At 45.3% G+C, this 20029-nt stretch overlaps 41 non-coding genes and 20 pseudogenes across 41 annotated transcripts; all 61 read right to left on the reverse strand.

Annotated features, from left to right (window-relative positions):
- On the reverse strand, positions 1–111 carry LOC118953867 (annotated as a pseudogene; the record flags this gene model as incomplete).
- Positions 112–288: 177 nt separating this feature from the next.
- On the reverse strand, positions 289–407 carry LOC118953711. The gene has a single exon (XR_005043969.1). It is a non-coding gene; the product is annotated as a 5S ribosomal RNA (ribosomal RNA).
- A 177-nt stretch (positions 408–584) lies between these two features.
- On the reverse strand, positions 585–703 carry LOC118953932 (annotated as a pseudogene).
- Positions 704–963: 260 nt separating this feature from the next.
- Positions 964–1082, reverse strand: LOC118953712. Its single transcript, XR_005043970.1, has one exon. It is a non-coding gene; the product is annotated as a 5S ribosomal RNA (ribosomal RNA).
- Positions 1083–1259: 177 nt separating this feature from the next.
- On the reverse strand, positions 1260–1378 carry LOC118953713. Its single transcript, XR_005043971.1, has one exon. It is a non-coding gene; the product is annotated as a 5S ribosomal RNA (ribosomal RNA).
- Positions 1379–1555: 177 nt separating this feature from the next.
- On the reverse strand, positions 1556–1674 carry LOC118953714. The gene has a single exon (XR_005043972.1). It is a non-coding gene; the product is annotated as a 5S ribosomal RNA (ribosomal RNA).
- A 177-nt stretch (positions 1675–1851) lies between these two features.
- On the reverse strand, positions 1852–1970 carry LOC118953925 (annotated as a pseudogene).
- A 260-nt stretch (positions 1971–2230) lies between these two features.
- LOC118953715 lies at positions 2231–2349 on the reverse strand. The gene has a single exon (XR_005043973.1). It is a non-coding gene; the product is annotated as a 5S ribosomal RNA (ribosomal RNA).
- Positions 2350–2526: 177 nt separating this feature from the next.
- Positions 2527–2645, reverse strand: LOC118953877 (annotated as a pseudogene).
- A 260-nt stretch (positions 2646–2905) lies between these two features.
- Positions 2906–3024, reverse strand: LOC118953752. The gene has a single exon (XR_005044010.1). It is a non-coding gene; the product is annotated as a 5S ribosomal RNA (ribosomal RNA).
- Positions 3025–3201: 177 nt separating this feature from the next.
- Positions 3202–3320, reverse strand: LOC118953716. The gene has a single exon (XR_005043974.1). It is a non-coding gene; the product is annotated as a 5S ribosomal RNA (ribosomal RNA).
- A 177-nt stretch (positions 3321–3497) lies between these two features.
- On the reverse strand, positions 3498–3616 carry LOC118953878 (annotated as a pseudogene).
- A 260-nt stretch (positions 3617–3876) lies between these two features.
- On the reverse strand, positions 3877–3995 carry LOC118953799. Its single transcript, XR_005044057.1, has one exon. It is a non-coding gene; the product is annotated as a 5S ribosomal RNA (ribosomal RNA).
- A 177-nt stretch (positions 3996–4172) lies between these two features.
- Positions 4173–4291, reverse strand: LOC118953718. The gene has a single exon (XR_005043976.1). It is a non-coding gene; the product is annotated as a 5S ribosomal RNA (ribosomal RNA).
- A 177-nt stretch (positions 4292–4468) lies between these two features.
- On the reverse strand, positions 4469–4587 carry LOC118953879 (annotated as a pseudogene).
- A 260-nt stretch (positions 4588–4847) lies between these two features.
- LOC118953719 lies at positions 4848–4966 on the reverse strand. The gene has a single exon (XR_005043977.1). It is a non-coding gene; the product is annotated as a 5S ribosomal RNA (ribosomal RNA).
- A 177-nt stretch (positions 4967–5143) lies between these two features.
- LOC118953861 lies at positions 5144–5262 on the reverse strand (annotated as a pseudogene).
- Positions 5263–5522: 260 nt separating this feature from the next.
- On the reverse strand, positions 5523–5641 carry LOC118953753. The gene has a single exon (XR_005044011.1). It is a non-coding gene; the product is annotated as a 5S ribosomal RNA (ribosomal RNA).
- Positions 5642–5818: 177 nt separating this feature from the next.
- LOC118953720 lies at positions 5819–5937 on the reverse strand. The gene has a single exon (XR_005043978.1). It is a non-coding gene; the product is annotated as a 5S ribosomal RNA (ribosomal RNA).
- A 177-nt stretch (positions 5938–6114) lies between these two features.
- LOC118953880 lies at positions 6115–6233 on the reverse strand (annotated as a pseudogene).
- Positions 6234–6493: 260 nt separating this feature from the next.
- On the reverse strand, positions 6494–6612 carry LOC118953800. Its single transcript, XR_005044058.1, has one exon. It is a non-coding gene; the product is annotated as a 5S ribosomal RNA (ribosomal RNA).
- Positions 6613–6789: 177 nt separating this feature from the next.
- LOC118953721 lies at positions 6790–6908 on the reverse strand. Its single transcript, XR_005043979.1, has one exon. It is a non-coding gene; the product is annotated as a 5S ribosomal RNA (ribosomal RNA).
- Positions 6909–7085: 177 nt separating this feature from the next.
- On the reverse strand, positions 7086–7204 carry LOC118953926 (annotated as a pseudogene).
- Positions 7205–7464: 260 nt separating this feature from the next.
- Positions 7465–7583, reverse strand: LOC118953881 (annotated as a pseudogene).
- Positions 7584–7843: 260 nt separating this feature from the next.
- Positions 7844–7962, reverse strand: LOC118953754. The gene has a single exon (XR_005044012.1). It is a non-coding gene; the product is annotated as a 5S ribosomal RNA (ribosomal RNA).
- A 177-nt stretch (positions 7963–8139) lies between these two features.
- On the reverse strand, positions 8140–8258 carry LOC118953722. Its single transcript, XR_005043980.1, has one exon. It is a non-coding gene; the product is annotated as a 5S ribosomal RNA (ribosomal RNA).
- A 177-nt stretch (positions 8259–8435) lies between these two features.
- LOC118953930 lies at positions 8436–8554 on the reverse strand (annotated as a pseudogene).
- Positions 8555–8814: 260 nt separating this feature from the next.
- LOC118953755 lies at positions 8815–8933 on the reverse strand. Its single transcript, XR_005044013.1, has one exon. It is a non-coding gene; the product is annotated as a 5S ribosomal RNA (ribosomal RNA).
- A 177-nt stretch (positions 8934–9110) lies between these two features.
- LOC118953723 lies at positions 9111–9229 on the reverse strand. The gene has a single exon (XR_005043981.1). It is a non-coding gene; the product is annotated as a 5S ribosomal RNA (ribosomal RNA).
- A 177-nt stretch (positions 9230–9406) lies between these two features.
- LOC118953882 lies at positions 9407–9525 on the reverse strand (annotated as a pseudogene).
- A 260-nt stretch (positions 9526–9785) lies between these two features.
- Positions 9786–9904, reverse strand: LOC118953815. The gene has a single exon (XR_005044073.1). It is a non-coding gene; the product is annotated as a 5S ribosomal RNA (ribosomal RNA).
- Positions 9905–10164: 260 nt separating this feature from the next.
- Positions 10165–10283, reverse strand: LOC118953724. The gene has a single exon (XR_005043982.1). It is a non-coding gene; the product is annotated as a 5S ribosomal RNA (ribosomal RNA).
- Positions 10284–10460: 177 nt separating this feature from the next.
- LOC118953883 lies at positions 10461–10579 on the reverse strand (annotated as a pseudogene).
- Positions 10580–10839: 260 nt separating this feature from the next.
- Positions 10840–10958, reverse strand: LOC118953725. The gene has a single exon (XR_005043983.1). It is a non-coding gene; the product is annotated as a 5S ribosomal RNA (ribosomal RNA).
- Positions 10959–11135: 177 nt separating this feature from the next.
- On the reverse strand, positions 11136–11254 carry LOC118953934 (annotated as a pseudogene).
- A 260-nt stretch (positions 11255–11514) lies between these two features.
- On the reverse strand, positions 11515–11633 carry LOC118953816. The gene has a single exon (XR_005044074.1). It is a non-coding gene; the product is annotated as a 5S ribosomal RNA (ribosomal RNA).
- Positions 11634–11893: 260 nt separating this feature from the next.
- LOC118953756 lies at positions 11894–12012 on the reverse strand. The gene has a single exon (XR_005044014.1). It is a non-coding gene; the product is annotated as a 5S ribosomal RNA (ribosomal RNA).
- Positions 12013–12189: 177 nt separating this feature from the next.
- On the reverse strand, positions 12190–12308 carry LOC118953810. Its single transcript, XR_005044068.1, has one exon. It is a non-coding gene; the product is annotated as a 5S ribosomal RNA (ribosomal RNA).
- Positions 12309–12485: 177 nt separating this feature from the next.
- Positions 12486–12604, reverse strand: LOC118953885 (annotated as a pseudogene).
- Positions 12605–12864: 260 nt separating this feature from the next.
- On the reverse strand, positions 12865–12983 carry LOC118953818. The gene has a single exon (XR_005044076.1). It is a non-coding gene; the product is annotated as a 5S ribosomal RNA (ribosomal RNA).
- A 260-nt stretch (positions 12984–13243) lies between these two features.
- On the reverse strand, positions 13244–13362 carry LOC118953802. Its single transcript, XR_005044060.1, has one exon. It is a non-coding gene; the product is annotated as a 5S ribosomal RNA (ribosomal RNA).
- Positions 13363–13539: 177 nt separating this feature from the next.
- On the reverse strand, positions 13540–13658 carry LOC118953886 (annotated as a pseudogene).
- Positions 13659–13918: 260 nt separating this feature from the next.
- On the reverse strand, positions 13919–14037 carry LOC118953819. Its single transcript, XR_005044077.1, has one exon. It is a non-coding gene; the product is annotated as a 5S ribosomal RNA (ribosomal RNA).
- Positions 14038–14297: 260 nt separating this feature from the next.
- Positions 14298–14416, reverse strand: LOC118953641. The gene has a single exon (XR_005043899.1). It is a non-coding gene; the product is annotated as a 5S ribosomal RNA (ribosomal RNA).
- A 260-nt stretch (positions 14417–14676) lies between these two features.
- On the reverse strand, positions 14677–14795 carry LOC118953760. The gene has a single exon (XR_005044018.1). It is a non-coding gene; the product is annotated as a 5S ribosomal RNA (ribosomal RNA).
- A 177-nt stretch (positions 14796–14972) lies between these two features.
- On the reverse strand, positions 14973–15091 carry LOC118953764. The gene has a single exon (XR_005044022.1). It is a non-coding gene; the product is annotated as a 5S ribosomal RNA (ribosomal RNA).
- Positions 15092–15268: 177 nt separating this feature from the next.
- On the reverse strand, positions 15269–15387 carry LOC118953726. The gene has a single exon (XR_005043984.1). It is a non-coding gene; the product is annotated as a 5S ribosomal RNA (ribosomal RNA).
- A 177-nt stretch (positions 15388–15564) lies between these two features.
- On the reverse strand, positions 15565–15683 carry LOC118953887 (annotated as a pseudogene).
- A 260-nt stretch (positions 15684–15943) lies between these two features.
- Positions 15944–16062, reverse strand: LOC118953765. Its single transcript, XR_005044023.1, has one exon. It is a non-coding gene; the product is annotated as a 5S ribosomal RNA (ribosomal RNA).
- Positions 16063–16239: 177 nt separating this feature from the next.
- LOC118953727 lies at positions 16240–16358 on the reverse strand. Its single transcript, XR_005043985.1, has one exon. It is a non-coding gene; the product is annotated as a 5S ribosomal RNA (ribosomal RNA).
- Positions 16359–16535: 177 nt separating this feature from the next.
- On the reverse strand, positions 16536–16654 carry LOC118953888 (annotated as a pseudogene).
- Positions 16655–16914: 260 nt separating this feature from the next.
- LOC118953766 lies at positions 16915–17033 on the reverse strand. Its single transcript, XR_005044024.1, has one exon. It is a non-coding gene; the product is annotated as a 5S ribosomal RNA (ribosomal RNA).
- Positions 17034–17210: 177 nt separating this feature from the next.
- Positions 17211–17329, reverse strand: LOC118953729. Its single transcript, XR_005043987.1, has one exon. It is a non-coding gene; the product is annotated as a 5S ribosomal RNA (ribosomal RNA).
- Positions 17330–17506: 177 nt separating this feature from the next.
- Positions 17507–17625, reverse strand: LOC118953889 (annotated as a pseudogene).
- A 260-nt stretch (positions 17626–17885) lies between these two features.
- Positions 17886–18004, reverse strand: LOC118953811. Its single transcript, XR_005044069.1, has one exon. It is a non-coding gene; the product is annotated as a 5S ribosomal RNA (ribosomal RNA).
- A 177-nt stretch (positions 18005–18181) lies between these two features.
- LOC118953761 lies at positions 18182–18300 on the reverse strand. Its single transcript, XR_005044019.1, has one exon. It is a non-coding gene; the product is annotated as a 5S ribosomal RNA (ribosomal RNA).
- Positions 18301–18477: 177 nt separating this feature from the next.
- On the reverse strand, positions 18478–18596 carry LOC118953890 (annotated as a pseudogene).
- A 260-nt stretch (positions 18597–18856) lies between these two features.
- On the reverse strand, positions 18857–18975 carry LOC118953642. The gene has a single exon (XR_005043900.1). It is a non-coding gene; the product is annotated as a 5S ribosomal RNA (ribosomal RNA).
- A 260-nt stretch (positions 18976–19235) lies between these two features.
- Positions 19236–19354, reverse strand: LOC118953757. The gene has a single exon (XR_005044015.1). It is a non-coding gene; the product is annotated as a 5S ribosomal RNA (ribosomal RNA).
- A 177-nt stretch (positions 19355–19531) lies between these two features.
- On the reverse strand, positions 19532–19650 carry LOC118953796. Its single transcript, XR_005044054.1, has one exon. It is a non-coding gene; the product is annotated as a 5S ribosomal RNA (ribosomal RNA).
- Positions 19651–19910: 260 nt separating this feature from the next.
- LOC118953767 lies at positions 19911–20029 on the reverse strand. Its single transcript, XR_005044025.1, has one exon. It is a non-coding gene; the product is annotated as a 5S ribosomal RNA (ribosomal RNA).

The raw sequence follows: 20029 nt of genomic DNA on the forward strand, positions 1-20029 counted from the left end.
GCACCTGGTATTCCCAGGCGGTCTCCCATCCAAGTACTAACCAGGCCCGACCCTGCTTAGCTTCCGAGATCGGACGAGATCAGGAGTACTCAGGCCGGTGTGGCCGTAAGCGAAAGGCACCCTCAAAAAGTGGATGAAATTGCATATACTGTAGCCATAATTTGTAGCACAGATTGTTGGATGAAATACAAACTAACCTTGCTTACTTATTTCAAAGCGAGGGCACATATTTCAGCCTTGTGGGAAAAAACGGACAAAGAGTTGAAATTCCACAAGGCAGTGACAAAAAGCTTACAGCACCTGGTATTCCCAGGCGGTCTCCCATCCAAGTACTAACCAGGCCCGACCCTGCTTAGCTTCCGAGATCGGACGAGATCAGGAGTACTCAGGCCGGTGTGGCCGTAAGCGAAAGGCACCCTCAAAAAGTGGATGAAATTGCATATACTGTAGCCATAATTTGTAGCACAGATTGTTGGATGAAATACAAACTAACCTTGCTTACTTATTTCAAAGCGAGGGCACATATTTCAGCCTTGTGGGAAAAAACGGACAAAGAGTTGAAATTCCACAAGGCAGTGACAAAAAGCTTACAGCACCTGGTATTGCCAGGCTGTCTCCCATCCAAGTACTAACCAGGACCGACCCTGCTTAGCTTCCGAGATCGGACGAGATCAGGAGTACTCAGGCCGGTGTTGCCGTAAGTGAGAAACTATCTCTTGGTGCACTATGTAAAGTCAAAGTGAGCCTGATTAACAGCTGTTGCATTTCCACCATTTAGATAAGCATCTTTGTGTCACTCAAAAAGTGGAAGAAATTGCATATACTGTAGCCATAATTTGTAGCACAGATTGTTGGATGAAATACAAACTAACCTTGCTTACTTATTTCAAAGCGAGGGCACATATTTCAGCCTTGTGGGAAAAAACGGACAAAGAGTTGAAATTCCACAAGGCAGTGACAAAAAGCTTACAGCACCTGGTATTCCCAGGCGGTCTCCCATCCAAGTACTAACCAGGCCCGACCCTGCTTAGCTTCCGAGATCGGACGAGATCAGGAGTACTCAGGCCGGTGTGGCCGTAAGCGAAAGGCACCCTCAAAAAGTGGATGAAATTGCATATACTGTAGCCATAATTTGTAGCACAGATTGTTGGATGAAATACAAACTAACCTTGCTTACTTATTTCAAAGCGAGGGCACATATTTCAGCCTTGTGGGAAAAAACGGACAAAGAGTTGAAATTCCACAAGGCAGTGACAAAAAGCTTACAGCACCTGGTATTCCCAGGCGGTCTCCCATCCAAGTACTAACCAGGCCCGACCCTGCTTAGCTTCCGAGATCGGACGAGATCAGGAGTACTCAGGCCGGTGTGGCCGTAAGCGAAAGGCACCCTCAAAAAGTGGATGAAATTGCATATACTGTAGCCATAATTTGTAGCACAGATTGTTGGATGAAATACAAACTAACCTTGCTTACTTATTTCAAAGCGAGGGCACATATTTCAGCCTTGTGGGAAAAAACGGACAAAGAGTTGAAATTCCACAAGGCAGTGACAAAAAGCTTACAGCACCTGGTATTCCCAGGCGGTCTCCCATCCAAGTACTAACCAGGCCCGACCCTGCTTAGCTTCCGAGATCGGACGAGATCAGGAGTACTCAGGCCGGTGTGGCCGTAAGCGAAAGGCACCCTCAAAAAGTGGATGAAATTGCATATACTGTAGCCATAATTTGTAGCACAGATTGTTGGATGAAATACAAACTAACCTTGCTTACTTATTTCAAAGCGAGGGCACATATTTCAGCCTTGTGGGAAAAAACGGACAAAGAGTTGAAATTCCACAAGGCAGTGACAAAAAGCTTACAGCACCTGGTATTGCCAGGCTGTCTCCCATCCAAGTACTAACCAGGCCCGACCCTGCTTAGCTTCCGAGATCGGACGAGATCAGGAGTACTCAGGCCGGTGTTGCCGTAAGTGAGAAACTATCTCTTGGTGCACTATGTAAAGTCAAAGTGAGCCTGATTAACAGCTGTTGCATTTCCACCATTTAGATAAGCATCTTTGTGTCACTCAAAAAGTGGAAGAAATTGCATATACTGTAGCCATAATTTGTAGCACAGATTGTTGGATGAAATACAAACTAACCTTGCTTACTTATTTCAAAGCGAGGGCACATATTTCAGCCTTGTGGGAAAAAACGGACAAAGAGTTGAAATTCCACAAGGCAGTGACAAAAAGCTTACAGCACCTGGTATTCCCAGGCGGTCTCCCATCCAAGTACTAACCAGGCCCGACCCTGCTTAGCTTCCGAGATCGGACGAGATCAGGAGTACTCAGGCCGGTGTGGCCGTAAGCGAAAGGCACCCTCAAAAAGTGGATGAAATTGCATATACTGTAGCCATAATTTGTAGCACAGATTGTTGGATGAAATACAAACTAACCTTGCTTACTTATTTCAAAGCGAGGGCACATATTTCAGCCTTGTGGGAAAAAACGGACAAAGAGTTGAAATTCCACAAGGCAGTGACAAAAAGCTTACAGCACCTGGTATTGCCAGGCTGTCTCCCATCCAAGTACTAACCAGGCCCGACCCTGCTTAGCTTCCGAGATCGGACGAGATCAGGCGTACTCAGGCCGGTGTTGCCGTAAGTGAGAAACTATCTCTTGGTGCACTATGTAAAGTCAAAGTGAGCCTGATTAACAGCTGTTGCATTTCCACCATTTAGATAAGCATCTTTGTGTCACTCAAAAAGTGGAAGAAATTGCATATACTGTAGCCATAATTTGTAGCACAGATTGTTGGATGAAATACAAACTAACCTTGCTTACTTATTTCAAAGCGAGGGCACATATTTCAGCCTTGTGGGAAAAAACGGACAAAGAGTTGAAATTCCACAAGGCAGTGACAAAAAGCTTACAGCACCTGGTATTCCCAGGCGGTCTCCCATCCAAGTACTAACCAGGCCCGACCCTGCTTAGCTTCCGAGATCGGACGAGATCAGGAGTACCCAGGCCGGTGTGGCCGTAAGCGAAAGGCACCCTCAAAAAGTGGATGAAATTGCATATACTGTAGCCATAATTTGTAGCACAGATTGTTGGATGAAATACAAACTAACCTTGCTTACTTATTTCAAAGCGAGGGCACATATTTCAGCCTTGTGGGAAAAAACGGACAAAGAGTTGAAATTCCACAAGGCAGTGACAAAAAGCTTACAGCACCTGGTATTCCCAGGCGGTCTCCCATCCAAGTACTAACCAGGCCCGACCCTGCTTAGCTTCCGAGATCGGACGAGATCAGGAGTACTCAGGCCGGTGTGGCCGTAAGCGAAAGGCACCCTCAAAAAGTGGATGAAATTGCATATACTGTAGCCATAATTTGTAGCACAGATTGTTGGATGAAATACAAACTAACCTTGCTTACTTATTTCAAAGCGAGGGCACATATTTCAGCCTTGTGGGAAAAAACGGACAAAGAGTTGAAATTCCACAAGGCAGTGACAAAAAGCTTACAGCACCTGGTATTGCCAGGCTGTCTCCCATCCAAGTACTAACCAGGCCCGACCCTGCTTAGCTTCCGAGATCGGACGAGATCAGGCGTACTCAGGCCGGTGTTGCCGTAAGTGAGAAACTATCTCTTGGTGCACTATGTAAAGTCAAAGTGAGCCTGATTAACAGCTGTTGCATTTCCACCATTTAGATAAGCATCTTTGTGTCACTCAAAAAGTGGAAGAAATTGCATATACTGTAGCCATAATTTGTAGCACAGATTGTTGGATGAAATACAAACTAACCTTGCTTACTTATTTCAAAGCGAGGGCACATATTTCAGCCTTGTGGGAAAAAACGGACAAAGAGTTGAAATTCCACAAGGCAGTGACAAAAAGCTTACAGCACCTGGTATTCCCAGGCGGTCTCCCATCCAAGTACTAACCAGGCCCGACCCTGCTTAGCTTCCAAGATCGGACGAGATCAGGAGTACTCAGGCCGGTGTGGCCGTAAGCGAAAGGCACCCTCAAAAAGTGGATGAAATTGCATATACTGTAGCCATAATTTGTAGCACAGATTGTTGGATGAAATACAAACTAACCTTGCTTACTTATTTCAAAGCGAGGGCACATATTTCAGCCTTGTGGGAAAAAACGGACAAAGAGTTGAAATTCCACAAGGCAGTGACAAAAAGCTTACAGCACCTGGTATTCCCAGGCGGTCTCCCATCCAAGTACTAACCAGGCCCGACCCTGCTTAGCTTCCGAGATCGGACGAGATCAGGAGTACTCAGGCCGGTGTGGCCGTAAGCAAAAGGCACCCTCAAAAAGTGGATGAAATTGCATATACTGTAGCCATAATTTGTAGCACAGATTGTTGGATGAAATACAAACTAACCTTGCTTACTTATTTCAAAGCGAGGGCACATATTTCAGCCTTGTGGGAAAAAACGGACAAAGAGTTGAAATTCCACAAGGCAGTGACAAAAAGCTTACAGCACCTGGTATTGCCAGGCTGTCTCCCATCCAAGTACTAACCAGGCCCGACCCTGCTTAGCTTCCGAGATCGGACGAGATCAGGCGTACTCAGGCCGGTGTTGCCGTAAGTGAGAAACTATCTCTTGGTGCACTATGTAAAGTCAAAGTGAGCCTGATTAACAGCTGTTGCATTTCCACCATTTAGATAAGCATCTTTGTGTCACTCAAAAAGTGGAAGAAATTGCATATACTGTAGCCATAATTTGTAGCACAGATTGTTGGATGAAATACAAACTAACCTTGCTTACTTATTTCAAAGCGAGGGCACATATTTCAGCCTTGTGGGAAAAAACGGACAAAGAGTTGAAATTCCACAAGGCAGTGACAAAAAGCTTACAGCACCTGGTATTCCCAGGCGGTCTCCCATCCAAGTACTAACCAGGCCCGACCCTGCTTAGCTTCCGAGATCGGACGAGATCAGGAGTACTCAGGCCGGTGTGGCCGTAAGCGAAAGGCACCCTCAAAAAGTGGATGAAATTGCATATACTGTAGCCATAATTTGTAGCACAGATTGTTGGATGAAATACAAACTAACCTTGCTTACTTATTTCAAAGCGAGGGCACATATTTCAGCCTTGTGGGAAAAAACGGACAAAGAGTTGAAATTCCACAAGGCAGTGACAAAAAGCTTACAGCACCTGGTATTGCCAGGCTGTCTCCCATCCAAGTACTAACCAGGCCCGACCCTGCTTAGCTTCCGAGATCGGACGAGATCAGGTGTACTCAGGCCGGTGTTGCCGTAAGTGAGAAACTATCTCTTGGTGCACTATGTAAAGTCAAAGTGAGCCTGATTAACAGCTGTTGCATTTCCACCATTTAGATAAGCATCTTTGTGTCACTCAAAAAGTGGAAGAAATTGCATATACTGTAGCCATAATTTGTAGCACAGATTGTTGGATGAAATACAAACTAACCTTGCTTACTTATTTCAAAGCGAGGGCACATATTTCAGCCTTGTGGGAAAAAACGGACAAAGAGTTGAAATTCCACAAGGCAGTGACAAAAAGCTTACAGCACCTGGTATTCCCAGGCGGTCTCCCATCCAAGTACTAACCAGGCCCGACCCTGCTTAGCTTCCGAGATCGGACGAGATCAGGAGTACCCAGGCCGGTGTGGCCGTAAGCGAAAGGCACCCTCAAAAAGTGGATGAAATTGCATATACTGTAGCCATAATTTGTAGCACAGATTGTTGGATGAAATACAAACTAACCTTGCTTACTTATTTCAAAGCGAGGGCACATATTTCAGCCTTGTGGGAAAAAACGGACAAAGAGTTGAAATTCCACAAGGCAGTGACAAAAAGCTTACAGCACCTGGTATTCCCAGGCGGTCTCCCATCCAAGTACTAACCAGGCCCGACCCTGCTTAGCTTCCGAGATCGGACGAGATCAGGAGTACTCAGGCCGGTGTGGCCGTAAGCGAAAGGCACCCTCAAAAAGTGGATGAAATTGCATATACTGTAGCCATAATTTGTAGCACAGATTGTTGGATGAAATACAAACTAACCTTGCTTACTTATTTCAAAGCGAGGGCACATATTTCAGCCTTGTGGGAAAAAACGGACAAAGAGTTGAAATTCCACAAGGCAGTGACAAAAAGCTTACAGCACCTGGTATTGCCAGGCTGTCTCCCATCCAAGTACTAACCAGGCCCGACCCTGCTTAGCTTCCGAGATCGGACGAGATCAGGCGTACTCAGGCCGGTGTTGCCGTAAGTGAGAAACTATCTCTTGGTGCACTATGTAAAGTCAAAGTGAGCCTGATTAACAGCTGTTGCATTTCCACCATTTAGATAAGCATCTTTGTGTCACTCAAAAAGTGGAAGAAATTGCATATACTGTAGCCATAATTTGTAGCACAGATTGTTGGATGAAATACAAACTAACCTTGCTTACTTATTTCAAAGCGAGGGCACATATTTCAGCCTTGTGGGAAAAAACGGACAAAGAGTTGAAATTCCACAAGGCAGTGACAAAAAGCTTACAGCACCTGGTATTCCCAGGCGGTCTCCCATCCAAGTACTAACCAGGCCCGACCCTGCTTAGCTTCCAAGATCGGACGAGATCAGGAGTACTCAGGCCGGTGTGGCCGTAAGCGAAAGGCACCCTCAAAAAGTGGATGAAATTGCATATACTGTAGCCATAATTTGTAGCACAGATTGTTGGATGAAATACAAACTAACCTTGCTTACTTATTTCAAAGCGAGGGCACATATTTCAGCCTTGTGGGAAAAAACGGACAAAGAGTTGAAATTCCACAAGGCAGTGACAAAAAGCTTACAGCACCTGGTATTCCCAGGCGGTCTCCCATCCAAGTACTAACCAGGCCCGACCCTGCTTAGCTTCCGAGATCGGACGAGATCAGGAGTACTCAGGCCGGTGTGGCCGTAAGCAAAAGGCACCCTCAAAAAGTGGATGAAATTGCATATACTGTAGCCATAATTTGTAGCACAGATTGTTGGATGAAATACAAACTAACCTTGCTTACTTATTTCAAAGCGAGGGCACATATTTCAGCCTTGTGGGAAAAAACGGACAAAGAGTTGAAATTCCACAAGGCAGTGACAAAAAGCTTACAGCACCTGGTATTGCCAGGCTGTCTCCCATCCAAGTACTAACCAGGCCCGACCCTGCTTAGCTTCCGAGATCGGACGAGATCAGGAGTACTCAGGCCGGTGTTGCCGTAAGTGAGAAACTATCTCTTGGTGCACTATGTAAAGTCAAAGTGAGCCTGATTAACAGCTGTTGCATTTCCACCATTTAGATAAGCATCTTTGTGTCACTCAAAAAGTGGAAGAAATTGCATATACTGTAGCCATAATTTGTAGCACAGATTGTTGGATGAAATACAAACTAACCTTGCTTACTTATTTCAAAGCGAGGGCACATATTTCAGCCTTGTGGGAAAAAACGGACAAAGAGTTGAAATTCCACAAGGCAGTGACAAAAAGCTTACAGCACCTGGTATTGCCAGGCTGTCTCCCATCCAAGTACTAACCAGGCCCGACCCTGCTTAGCTTCCGAGATCGGACGAGATCAGGCGTACTCAGGCCGGTGTTGCCGTAAGTGAGAAACTATCTCTTGGTGCACTATGTAAAGTCAAAGTGAGCCTGATTAACAGCTGTTGCATTTCCACCATTTAGATAAGCATCTTTGTGTCACTCAAAAAGTGGAAGAAATTGCATATACTGTAGCCATAATTTGTAGCACAGATTGTTGGATGAAATACAAACTAACCTTGCTTACTTATTTCAAAGCGAGGGCACATATTTCAGCCTTGTGGGAAAAAACGGACAAAGAGTTGAAATTCCACAAGGCAGTGACAAAAAGCTTACAGCACCTGGTATTCCCAGGCGGTCTCCCATCCAAGTACTAACCAGGCCCGACCCTGCTTAGCTTCCGAGATCGGACGAGATCAGGAGTACCCAGGCCGGTGTGGCCGTAAGCGAAAGGCACCCTCAAAAAGTGGATGAAATTGCATATACTGTAGCCATAATTTGTAGCACAGATTGTTGGATGAAATACAAACTAACCTTGCTTACTTATTTCAAAGCGAGGGCACATATTTCAGCCTTGTGGGAAAAAACGGACAAAGAGTTGAAATTCCACAAGGCAGTGACAAAAAGCTTACAGCACCTGGTATTCCCAGGCGGTCTCCCATCCAAGTACTAACCAGGCCCGACCCTGCTTAGCTTCCGAGATCGGACGAGATCAGGAGTACTCAGGCCGGTGTGGCCGTAAGCGAAAGGCACCCTCAAAAAGTGGATGAAATTGCATATACTGTAGCCATAATTTGTAGCACAGATTGTTGGATGAAATACAAACTAACCTTGCTTACTTATTTCAAAGCGAGGGCACATATTTCAGCCTTGTGGGAAAAAACGGACAAAGAGTTGAAATTCCACAAGGCAGTGACAAAAAGCTTACAGCACCTGGTATTGCAAGGCTGTCACCCATCCAAGTACTAACCAGGCCCGACCCTGCTTAGCTTCCGAGATCGGACGAGATCAGGCGTACTCAGGCCGGTGTTGCCGTAAGTGAGAAACTATCTCTTGGTGCACTATGTAAAGTCAAAGTGAGCCTGATTAACAGCTGTTGCATTTCCACCATTTAGATAAGCATCTTTGTGTCACTCAAAAAGTGGAAGAAATTGCATATACTGTAGCCATAATTTGTAGCACAGATTGTTGGATGAAATACAAACTAACCTTGCTTACTTATTTCAAAGCGAGGGCACATATTTCAGCCTTGTGGGAAAAAACGGACAAAGAGTTGAAATTCCACAAGGCAGTGACAAAAAGCTTACAGCACCTGGTATTCCCAGGCGGTCTCCCATCCAAGTACTAACCAGGCCCGACCCTGCTTAGCTTCCGAGATCGGACGAGATCAGGAGTACCCAGGCCGGTGTGGCCGTAAGCGAAAGGCACCCTCAAAAAGTGGATGAAATTGCATATACTGTAGCCATAATTTGTAGCACAGATTGTTGGATGAAATACAAACTAACCTTGCTTACTTATTTCAAAGCGAGGGCACATATTTCAGCCTTGTGGGAAAAAACGGACAAAGAGTTGAAATTCCACAAGGCAGTGACAAAAAGCTTACAGCACCTGGTATTCCCAGGCGGTCTCCCATCCAAGTACTAACCAGGCCCGACCCTGCTTAGCTTCCGAGATCGGACGAGATCAGGAGTACTCAGGCCGGTGTGGCCGTAAGCGAAAGGCACCCTCAAAAAGTGGATGAAATTGCATATACTGTAGCCATAATTTGTAGCACAGATTGTTGGATGAAATACAAACTAACCTTGCTTACTTATTTCAAAGCGAGGGCACATATTTCAGCCTTGTGGGAAAAAACGGACAAAGAGTTGAAATTCCACAAGGCAGTGACAAAAAGCTTACAGCACCTGGTATTGCCAGGCTGTCTCCCATCCAAGTACTAACCAGGCCCGACCCTGCTTAGCTTCCGAGATCGGACGAGATCAGGCGTACTCAGGCCGGTGTTGCCGTAAGTGAGAAACTATCTCTTGGTGCACTATGTAAAGTCAAAGTGAGCCTGATTAACAGCTGTTGCATTTCCACCATTTAGATAAGCATCTTTGTGTCACTCAAAAAGTGGAAGAAATTGCATATACTGTAGCCATAATTTGTAGCACAGATTGTTGGATGAAATACAAACTAACCTTGCTTACTTATTTCAAAGCGAGGGCACATATTTCAGCCTTGTGGGAAAAAACGGACAAAGAGTTGAAATTCCACAAGGCAGTGACAAAAAGCTTACAGCACCTGGTATTCCCAGGCGGTCTCCCATCCAAGTACTAACCAGGCCCGACCCTGCTTAGCTTCCGAGATCGGACGAGATCAGGCGTACTCAGGCCGGTGTTGCCGTAAGTGAGAAACTATCTCTTGGTGCACTATGTAAAGTCAAAGTGAGCCTGATTAACAGCTGTTGCATTTCCACCATTTAGATAAGCATCTTTGTGTCACTCAAAAAGTGGAAGAAATTGCATATACTGTAGCCATAATTTGTAGCACAGATTGTTGGATGAAATACAAACTAACCTTGCTTACTTATTTCAAAGCGAGGGCACATATTTCAGCCTTGTGGGAAAAAACGGACAAAGAGTTGAAATTCCACAAGGCAGTGACAAAAAGCTTACAGCACCTGGTATTCCCAGGCGGTCTCCCATCCAAGTACTAACCAGGCCCGACCCTGCTTAGCTTCCGAGATCGGACGAGATCAGGAGTACTCAGGCCGGTGTGGCCGTAAGCGAAAGGCACCCTCAAAAAGTGGATGAAATTGCATATACTGTAGCCATAATTTGTAGCACAGATTGTTGGATGAAATACAAACTAACCTTGCTTACTTATTTCAAAGCGAGGGCACATATTTCAGCCTTGTGGGAAAAAACGGACAAAGAGTTGAAATTCCACAAGGCAGTGACAAAAAGCTTACAGCACCTGGTATTGCCAGGCTGTCTCCCATCCAAGTACTAACCAGGCCCGACCCTGCTTAGCTTCCGAGATCGGACGAGATCAGGCGTACTCAGGCCGGTGTTGCCGTAAGTGAGAAACTATCTCTTGGTGCACTATGTAAAGTCAAAGTGAGCCTGATTAACAGCTGTTGCATTTCCACCATTTAGATAAGCATCTTTGTGTCACTCAAAAAGTGGAAGAAATTGCATATACTGTAGCCATAATTTGTAGCACAGATTGTTGGATGAAATACAAACTAACCTTGCTTACTTATTTCAAAGCGAGGGCACATATTTCAGCCTTGTGGGAAAAAACGGACAAAGAGTTGAAATTCCACAAGGCAGTGACAAAAAGCTTACAGCACCTGGTATTCCCAGGCGGTCTCCCATCCAAGTACTAACCAGGCCCGACCCTGCTTAGCTTCCGAGATCGGACGAGATCAGGAGTACTCAGGCCGGTGTGGCCGTAAGCGAAAGGCACCCTCAAAAAGTGGATGAAATTGCATATACTGTAGCCATAATTTGTAGCACAGATTGTTGGATGAAATACAAACTAACCTTGCTTACTTATTTCAAAGCGAGGGCACATATTTCAGCCTTGTGGGAAAAAACGGACAAAGAGTTGAAATTCCACAAGGCAGTGACAAAAAGCTTACAGCACCTGGTATCGCCAGGCTGTCTCCCATCCAAGTACTAACCAGGCCCGACCCTGCTTAGCTTCCGAGATCGGACGAGATCAGGCGTACTCAGGCCGGTGTTGCCGTAAGTGAGAAACTATCTCTTGGTGCACTATGTAAAGTCAAAGTGAGCCTGATTAACAGCTGTTGCATTTCCACCATTTAGATAAGCATCTTTGTGTCACTCAAAAAGTGGAAGAAATTGCATATACTGTAGCCATAATTTGTAGCACAGATTGTTGGATGAAATACAAACTAACCTTGCTTACTTATTTCAAAGCGAGGGCACATATTTCAGCCTTGTGGGAAAAAACGGACAAAGAGTTGAAATTCCACAAGGCAGTGACAAAAAGCTTACAGCACCTGGTATTCCCAGGCGGTCTCCCATCCAAGTACTAACCAGGCCCGACCCTGCTTAGCTTCCGAGATCGGACGAGATCAGGCGTACTCAGGCCGGTGTTGCCGTAAGTGAGAAACTATCTCTTGGTGCACTATGTAAAGTCAAAGTGAGCCTGATTAACAGCTGTTGCATTTCCACCATTTAGATAAGCATCTTTGTGTCACTCAAAAAGTGGAAGAAATTGCATATACTGTAGCCATAATTTGTAGCACAGATTGTTGGATGAAATACAAACTAACCTTGCTTACTTATTTCAAAGCGAGGGCACATATTTCAGCCTTGTGGGAAAAAACGGACAAAGAGTTGAAATTCCACAAGGCAGTGACAAAAAGCTTACAGCACCTGGTATTCCCAGGCGGTCTCCCATCCAAGTACTAACCAGGCCCGACCCTGCTTAGCTTCCGAGATCGGACGAGATCAGGAGTACCCAGGCCGGTGTGGCCGTAAGCGAAAGGCACCCTCAAAAAGTGGATGAAATTGCATATACTGTAGCCATAATTTGTAGCACAGATTGTTGGATGAAATACAAACTAACCTTGCTTACTTATTTCAAAGCGAGGGCACATATTTCAGCCTTGTGGGAAAAAACGGACAAAGAGTTGAAATTCCACAAGGCAGTGACAAAAAGCTTACCGCACCTGGTATTCCCAGGCGGTCTCCCATCCAAGTACTAACCAGGCCCGACCCTGCTTAGCTTCCGAGATCGGACGAGATCAGGAGTACTCAGGCCGGTGTGGCCGTAAGCGAAAGGCACCCTCAAAAAGTGGATGAAATTGCATATACTGTAGCCATAATTTGTAGCACAGATTGTTGGATGAAATACAAACTAACCTTGCTTACTTATTTCAAAGCGAGGGCACATATTTCAGCCTTGTGGGAAAAAACGGACAAAGAGTTGAAATTCCACAAGGCAGTGACAAAAAGCTTACAGCACCTGGTATTGCCAGGCTGTCTCCCATCCAAGTACTAACCAGGCCCGACCCTGCTTAGCTTCCGAGATCGGACGAGATCAGGCGTACTCAGGCCGGTGTTGCCGTAAGTGAGAAACTATCTCTTGGTGCACTATGTAAAGTCAAAGTGAGCCTGATTAACAGCTGTTGCATTTCCACCATTTAGATAAGCATCTTTGTGTCACTCAAAAAGTGGAAGAAATTGCATATACTGTAGCCATAATTTGTAGCACAGATTGTTGGATGAAATACAAACTAACCTTGCTTACTTATTTCAAAGCGAGGGCACATATTTCAGCCTTGTGGGAAAAAACGGACAAAGAGTTGAAATTCCACAAGGCAGTGACAAAAAGCTTACAGCACCTGGTATTCCCAGGCGGTCTCCCATCCAAGTACTAACCAGGCCCGACCCTGCTTAGCTTCCGAGATCGGACGAGATCAGGCGTACTCAGGCCGGTGTTGCCGTAAGTGAGAAACTATCTCTTGGTGCACTATGTAAAGTCAAAGTGAGCCTGATTAACAGCTGTTGCATTTCCACCATTTAGATAAGCATCTTTGTGTCACTCAAAAAGTGGAAGAAATTGCATATACTGTAGCCATAATTTGTAGCACAGATTGTTGGATGAAATACAAACTAACCTTGCTTACTTATTTCAAAGCGAGGGCACATATTTCAGCCTTGTGGGAAAAAACGGACAAAGAGTTGAAATTCCACAAGGCAGTGACAAAAAGCGTACAGCACCTGGTATTCCCAGGCGGTCTCCCATCCAAGTACTAACCAGGCCCGACCCTGCTTAGCTTCCGAGATCGGACGAGATCAGGAGTACTCAGGCCGGTGTGGCCGTAAGCGAAAGGCACCCTCAAAAAGTGGATGAAATTGCATATACTGTAGCCATAATTTGTAGCACAGATTGTTGGATGAAATACAAACTAACCTTGCTTACTTATTTCAAAGCGAGGGCACATATTTCAGCCTTGTGGGAAAAAACGGACAAAGAGTTGAAATTCCACAAGGCAGTGACAAAAAGCTTACAGCACCTGGTATTGCCAGGCTGTCTCCCATCCAAGTACTAACCAGGCCCGACCCTGCTTAGCTTCCGAGATCGGACGAGATCAGGCGTACTCAGGCCGGTGTTGCCGTAAGTGAGAAACTATCTCTTGGTGCACTATGTAAAGTCAAAGTGAGCCTGATTAACAGCTGTTGCATTTCCACCATTTAGATAAGCATCTTTGTGTCACTCAAAAAGTGGAAGAAATTGCATATACTGTAGCCATAATTTGTAGCACAGATTGTTGGATGAAATACAAACTAACCTTGCTTACTTATTTCAAAGCGAGGGCACATATTTCAGCCTTGTGGGAAAAAACGGACAAAGAGTTGAAATTCCACAAGGCAGTGACAAAAAGCTTACAGCACCTGGTATTCCCAGGCGGTCTCCCATCCAAGTACTAACCAGGCCCGACCCTGCTTAGCTTCCGAGATCGGACGAGATCAGGCGTACTCAGGCCGGTGTTGCCGTAAGTGAGAAACTATCTCTTGGTGCACTATGTAAAGTCAAAGTGAGCCTGATTAACAGCTGTTGCATTTCCACCATTTAGATAAGCATCTTTGTGTCACTCAAAAAGTGGAAGAAATTGCATATACTGTAGCCATAATTTGTAGCACAGATTGTTGGATGAAATACAAACTAACCTTGCTTACTTATTTCAAAGCGAGGGCACATATTTCAGCCTTGTGGGAAAAAACGGACAAAGAGTTGAAATTCCACAAGGCAGTGACAAAAAGCTTACAGCACCTGGTATTCCCAGGCGGTCTCCCATCCAAGTACTAACCAGGCCCGACCCTGCTTAGCTTCCGAGATCGGACGAGATCAGGCGTACTCAGGCCGGTGTGGCCGTAAGCGAGAAACTATCTCTTGGTGCACTATGTAAAGTCAAAGTGAGCCTGATTAACAGCTGTTGCATTTCCACCATTTAGATAAGCATCTTTGTGTCACTCAAAAAGTGGAAGAAATTGCATATACTGTAGCCATAATTTGTAGCACAGATTGTTGGATGAAATACAAACTAACCTTGCTTACTTATTTCAAAGCGAGGGCACATATTTCAGCCTTGTGGGAAAAAACGGACAAAGAGTTGAAATTCCACAAGGCAGTGACAAAAAGCTTACAGCACCTGGTATTCCCAGGCGGTCTCCCATCCAAGTACTAACCAGGCCCGACCCTGCTTAGCTTCCGAGATCGGACGAGATCAGGAGTACCCAGGCCGGTGTGGCTGTAAGCGAAAGACACCCTCAAAAAGTGGATGAAATTGCATATACTGTAGCCATAATTTGTAGCACAGATTGTTGGATGAAATACAAACTAACCTTGCTTACTTATTTCAAAGCGAGGGCACATATTTCAGCCTTGTGGGAAAAAACGGACAAAGAGTTGAAATTCCACAAGGCAGTGACAAAAAGCTTACAGCACCTGGTATTCCCATGCGGTCTCCCATCCAAGTACTAACCAGGCCCGACCCTGCTTAGCTTCCGAGATCGGACGAGATCAGGAGTACTCAGGCCGGTGTGGCCGTAAGCGAAAGGCACCCTCAAAAAGTGGATGAAATTGCATATACTGTAGCCATAATTTGTAGCACAGATTGTTGGATGAAATACAAACTAACCTTGCTTACTTATTTCAAAGCGAGGGCACATATTTCAGCCTTGTGGGAAAAAACGGACAAAGAGTTGAAATTCCACAAGGCAGTGACAAAAAGCTTACAGCACCTGGTATTCCCAGGCGGTCTCCCATCCAAGTACTAACCAGGCCCGACCCTGCTTAGCTTCCGAGATCGGACGAGATCAGGAGTACTCAGGCCGGTGTGGCCGTAAGCGAAAGGCACCCTCAAAAAGTGGATGAAATTGCATATACTGTAGCCATAATTTGTAGCACAGATTGTTGGATGAAATACAAACTAACCTTGCTTACTTATTTCAAAGCGAGGGCACATATTTCAGCCTTGTGGGAAAAAACGGACAAAGAGTTGAAATTCCACAAGGCAGTGACAAAAAGCTTACAGCACCTGGTATTGCCAGGCTGTCTCCCATCCAAGTACTAACCAGGCCCGACCCTGCTTAGCTTCCGAGATCGGACGAGATCAGGCGTACTCAGGCCGGTGTTGCCGTAAGTGAGAAACTATCTCTTGGTGCACTATGTAAAGTCAAAGTGAGCCTGATTAACAGCTGTTGCATTTCCACCATTTAGATAAGCATCTTTGTGTCACTCAAAAAGTGGAAGAAATTGCATATACTGTAGCCATAATTTGTAGCACAGATTGTTGGATGAAATACAAACTAACCTTGCTTACTTATTTCAAAGCGAGGGCACATATTTCAGCCTTGTGGGAAAAAACGGACAAAGAGTTGAAATTCCACAAGGCAGTGACAAAAAGCTTACAGCACCTGGTATTCCCATGCGGTCTCCCATCCAAGTACTAACCAGGCCCGACCCTGCTTAGCTTCCGAGATCGGACGAGATCAGGAGTACTCAGGCCGGTGTGGCCGTAAGCGAAAGGCACCCTCAAAAAGTGGATGAAATTGCATATACTGTAGCCATAATTTGTAGCACAGATTGTTGGATGAAATACAAACTAACCTTGCTTACTTATTTCAAAGCGAGGGCACATATTTCAGCCTTGTGGGAAAAAACGGACAAAGAGTTGAAATTCCACAAGGCAGTGACAAAAAGCTTACAGCACCTGGTATTCCCAGGCGGTCTCCCATCCAAGTACTAACCAGGCCCGACCCTGCTTAGCTTCCGAGATCGGACGAGATCAGGAGTACTCAGGCCGGTGTGGCCGTAAGCGAAAGGCACCCTCAAAAAGTGGATGAAATTGCATATACTGTAGCCATAATTTGTAGCACAGATTGTTGGATGAAATACAAACTAACCTTGCTTACTTATTTCAAAGCGAGGGCACATATTTCAGCCTTGTGGGAAAAAACGGACAAAGAGTTGAAATTCCACAAGGCAGTGACAAAAAGCTTACAGCACCTGGTATTGCCAGGCTGTCTCCCATCCAAGTACTAACCAGGCCCGACCCTGCTTAGCTTCCGAGATCGGACGAGATCAGGCGTACTCAGGCCGGTGTTGCCGTAAGTGAGAAACTATCTCTTGGTGCACTATGTAAAGTCAAAGTGAGCCTGATTAACAGCTGTTGCATTTCCACCATTTAGATAAGCATCTTTGTGTCACTCAAAAAGTGGAAGAAATTGCATATACTGTAGCCATAATTTGTAGCACAGATTGTTGGATGAAATACAAACTAACCTTGCTTACTTATTTCAAAGCGAGGGCACATATTTCAGCCTTGTGGGAAAAAACGGACAAAGAGTTGAAATTCCACAAGGCAGTGACAAAAAGCTTACAGCACCTGGTATTCCCATGCGGTCTCCCATCCAAGTACTAACCAGGCCCGACCCTGCTTAGCTTCCGAGATCGGACGAGATCAGGAGTACTCAGGCCGGTGTGGCCGTAAGCGAAAGGCACCCTCAAAAAGTGGATGAAATTGCATATACTGTAGCCATAATTTGTAGCACAGATTGTTGGATGAAATACAAACTAACCTTGCTTACTTATTTCAAAGCGAGGGCACATATTTCAGCCTTGTGGGAAAAAACGGACAAAGAGTTGAAATTCCACAAGGCAGTGACAAAAAGCTTACAGCACCTGGTATTCCCAGGCGGTCTCCCATCCAAGTACTAACCAGGCCCGACCCTGCTTAGCTTCCGAGATCGGACGAGATCAGGAGTACTCAGGCCGGTGTGGCCGTAAGCGAAAGGCACCCTCAAAAAGTGGATGAAATTGCATATACTGTAGCCATAATTTGTAGCACAGATTGTTGGATGAAATACAAACTAACCTTGCTTACTTATTTCAAAGCGAGGGCACATATTTCAGCCTTGTGGGAAAAAACGGACAAAGAGTTGAAATTCCACAAGGCAGTGACAAAAAGCTTACAGCACCTGGTATTGCCAGGCTGTCTCCCATCCAAGTACTAACCAGGCCCGACCCTGCTTAGCTTCCGAGATCGGACGAGATCAGGCGTACTCAGGCCGGTGTTGCCGTAAGTGAGAAACTATCTCTTGGTGCACTATGTAAAGTCAAAGTGAGCCTGATTAACAGCTGTTGCATTTCCACCATTTAGATAAGCATCTTTGTGTCACTCAAAAAGTGGAAGAAATTGCATATACTGTAGCCATAATTTGTAGCACAGATTGTTGGATGAAATACAAACTAACCTTGCTTACTTATTTCAAAGCGAGGGCACATATTTCAGCCTTGTGGGAAAAAACGGACAAAGAGTTGAAATTCCACAAGGCAGTGACAAAAAGCTTACAGCACCTGGTATTCCCAGGCGGTCTCCCATCCAAGTACTAACCAGGCCCGACCCTGCTTAGCTTCCGAGATCGGACAAGATCAGGAGTACCCAGGCCGGTGTGGCCGTAAGCGAAAGGCACCCTCAAAAAGTGGATGAAATTGCATATACTGTAGCCATAATTTGTAGCACAGATTGTTGGATGAAATACAAACTAACCTTGCTTACTTATTTCAAAGCGAGGGCACATATTTCAGCCTTGTGGGAAAAAACGGACAAAGAGTTGAAATTCCACAAGGCAGTGACAAAAAGCTTACAGCACCTGGTATTCCCAGGCGGTCTCCCATCCAAGTACTAACCAGGCCCGACCCTGCTTAGCTTCCGAGATCGGACGAGATCAGGAGTACCCAGGCCGGTGTGGCTGTAAGCGAAAGACACCCTCAAAAAGTGGATGAAATTGCATATACTGTAGCCATAATTTGTAGCACAGATTGTTGGATGAAATACAAACTAACCTTGCTTACTTATTTCAAAGCGAGGGCACATATTTCAGCCTTGTGGGAAAAAACGGACAAAGAGTTGAAATTCCACAAGGCAGTGACAAAAAGCTTACAGCACCTGGTATTGCCAGGCTGTCTCCCATCCAAGTACTAACCAGGCCCGACCCTGCTTAGCTTCCGAGATCGGACGAGATCAGGCGTACTCAGGCCGGTGTTGCCGTAAGTGAGAAACTATCTCTTGGTGCACTATGTAAAGTCAAAGTGAGCCTGATTAACAGCTGTTGCATTTCCACCATTTAGATAAGCATCTTTGTGTCACTCAAAAAGTGGAAGAAATTGCATATACTGTAGCCATAATTTGTAGCACAGATTGTTGGATGAAATACAAACTAACCTTGCTTACTTATTTCAAAGCGAGGGCACATATTTCAGCCTTGTGGGAAAAAACGGACAAAGAGTTGAAATTCCACAAGGCAGTGACAAAAAGCTTACAGCACCTGGTATTCCCAGGCGGTCTCCCATCCAAGTACTAACCAGGCCCGACCCTGCTTAGCTTCCGAGATCGGACGAGATCAGGCGTACTCAGGCCGGTGTGGCCGTAAGCTAGAAACTATCTCTTGGTGCACTATGTAAAGTCAAAGTGAGCCTGATTAACAGCTGTTGCATTTCCACCATTTAGATAAGCATCTTTGTGTCACTCAAAAAGTGGAAGAAATTGCATATACTGTAGCCATAATTTGTAGCACAGATTGTTGGATGAAATACAAACTAACCTTGCTTACTTATTTCAAAGCGAGGGCACATATTTCAGCCTTGTGGGAAAAAACGGACAAAGAGTTGAAATTCCACAAGGCAGTGACAAAAAGCTTACAGCACCTGGTATTCCCAGGCGGTCTCCCATCCAAGTACTAACCAGGCCCGACCCTGCTTAGCTTCCGAGATCGGACGAGATCAGGAGTACCCAGGCCGGTGTGGCCGTAAGCGAAAGGCACCCTCAAAAAGTGGATGAAATTGCATATACTGTAGCCATAATTTGTAGCACAGATTGTTGGATGAAATACAAACTAACCTTGCTTACTTATTTCAAAGCGAGGGCACATATTTCAGCCTTGTGGGAAAAAACGGACAAAGAGTTGAAATTCCACAAGGCAGTGACAAAAAGCTTACAGCACCTGGTATTCCCAGGCGGTCTCCCATCCAAGTACTAACCAGGCCCGACCCTGCTTAGCTTCTGAGATCGGACGAGATCAGGCGTACTCAGGCCGGTGTTGCCGTAAGTGAGAAACTATCTCTTGGTGCACTATGTAAAGTCAAAGTGAGCCTGATTAACAGCTGTTGCATTTCCACCATTTAGATAAGCATCTTTGTGTCACTCAAAAAGTGGAAGAAATTGCATATACTGTAGCCATAATTTGTAGCACAGATTGTTGGATGAAATACAAACTAACCTTGCTTACTTATTTCAAAGCGAGGGCACATATTTCAGCCTTGTGGGAAAAAACGGACAAAGAGTTGAAATTCCACAAGGCAGTGACAAAAAGCTTACAGCACCTGGTATTCCCATGCGGTCTCCCATCCAAGTACTAACCAGGCCCGACCCTGCTTAGCTTCCGAGATCGGACGAGATCAGGAGTACTCAGGCCGGTGTGGCCGTAAGC

The sequence above is a fragment of the Oncorhynchus mykiss genome, unplaced genomic scaffold, assembly GCF_013265735.2.
Source record: "Oncorhynchus mykiss isolate Arlee unplaced genomic scaffold, USDA_OmykA_1.1 un_scaffold_375, whole genome shotgun sequence".
Lineage (NCBI taxonomy): Eukaryota > Metazoa > Chordata > Actinopteri > Salmoniformes > Salmonidae > Oncorhynchus > Oncorhynchus mykiss.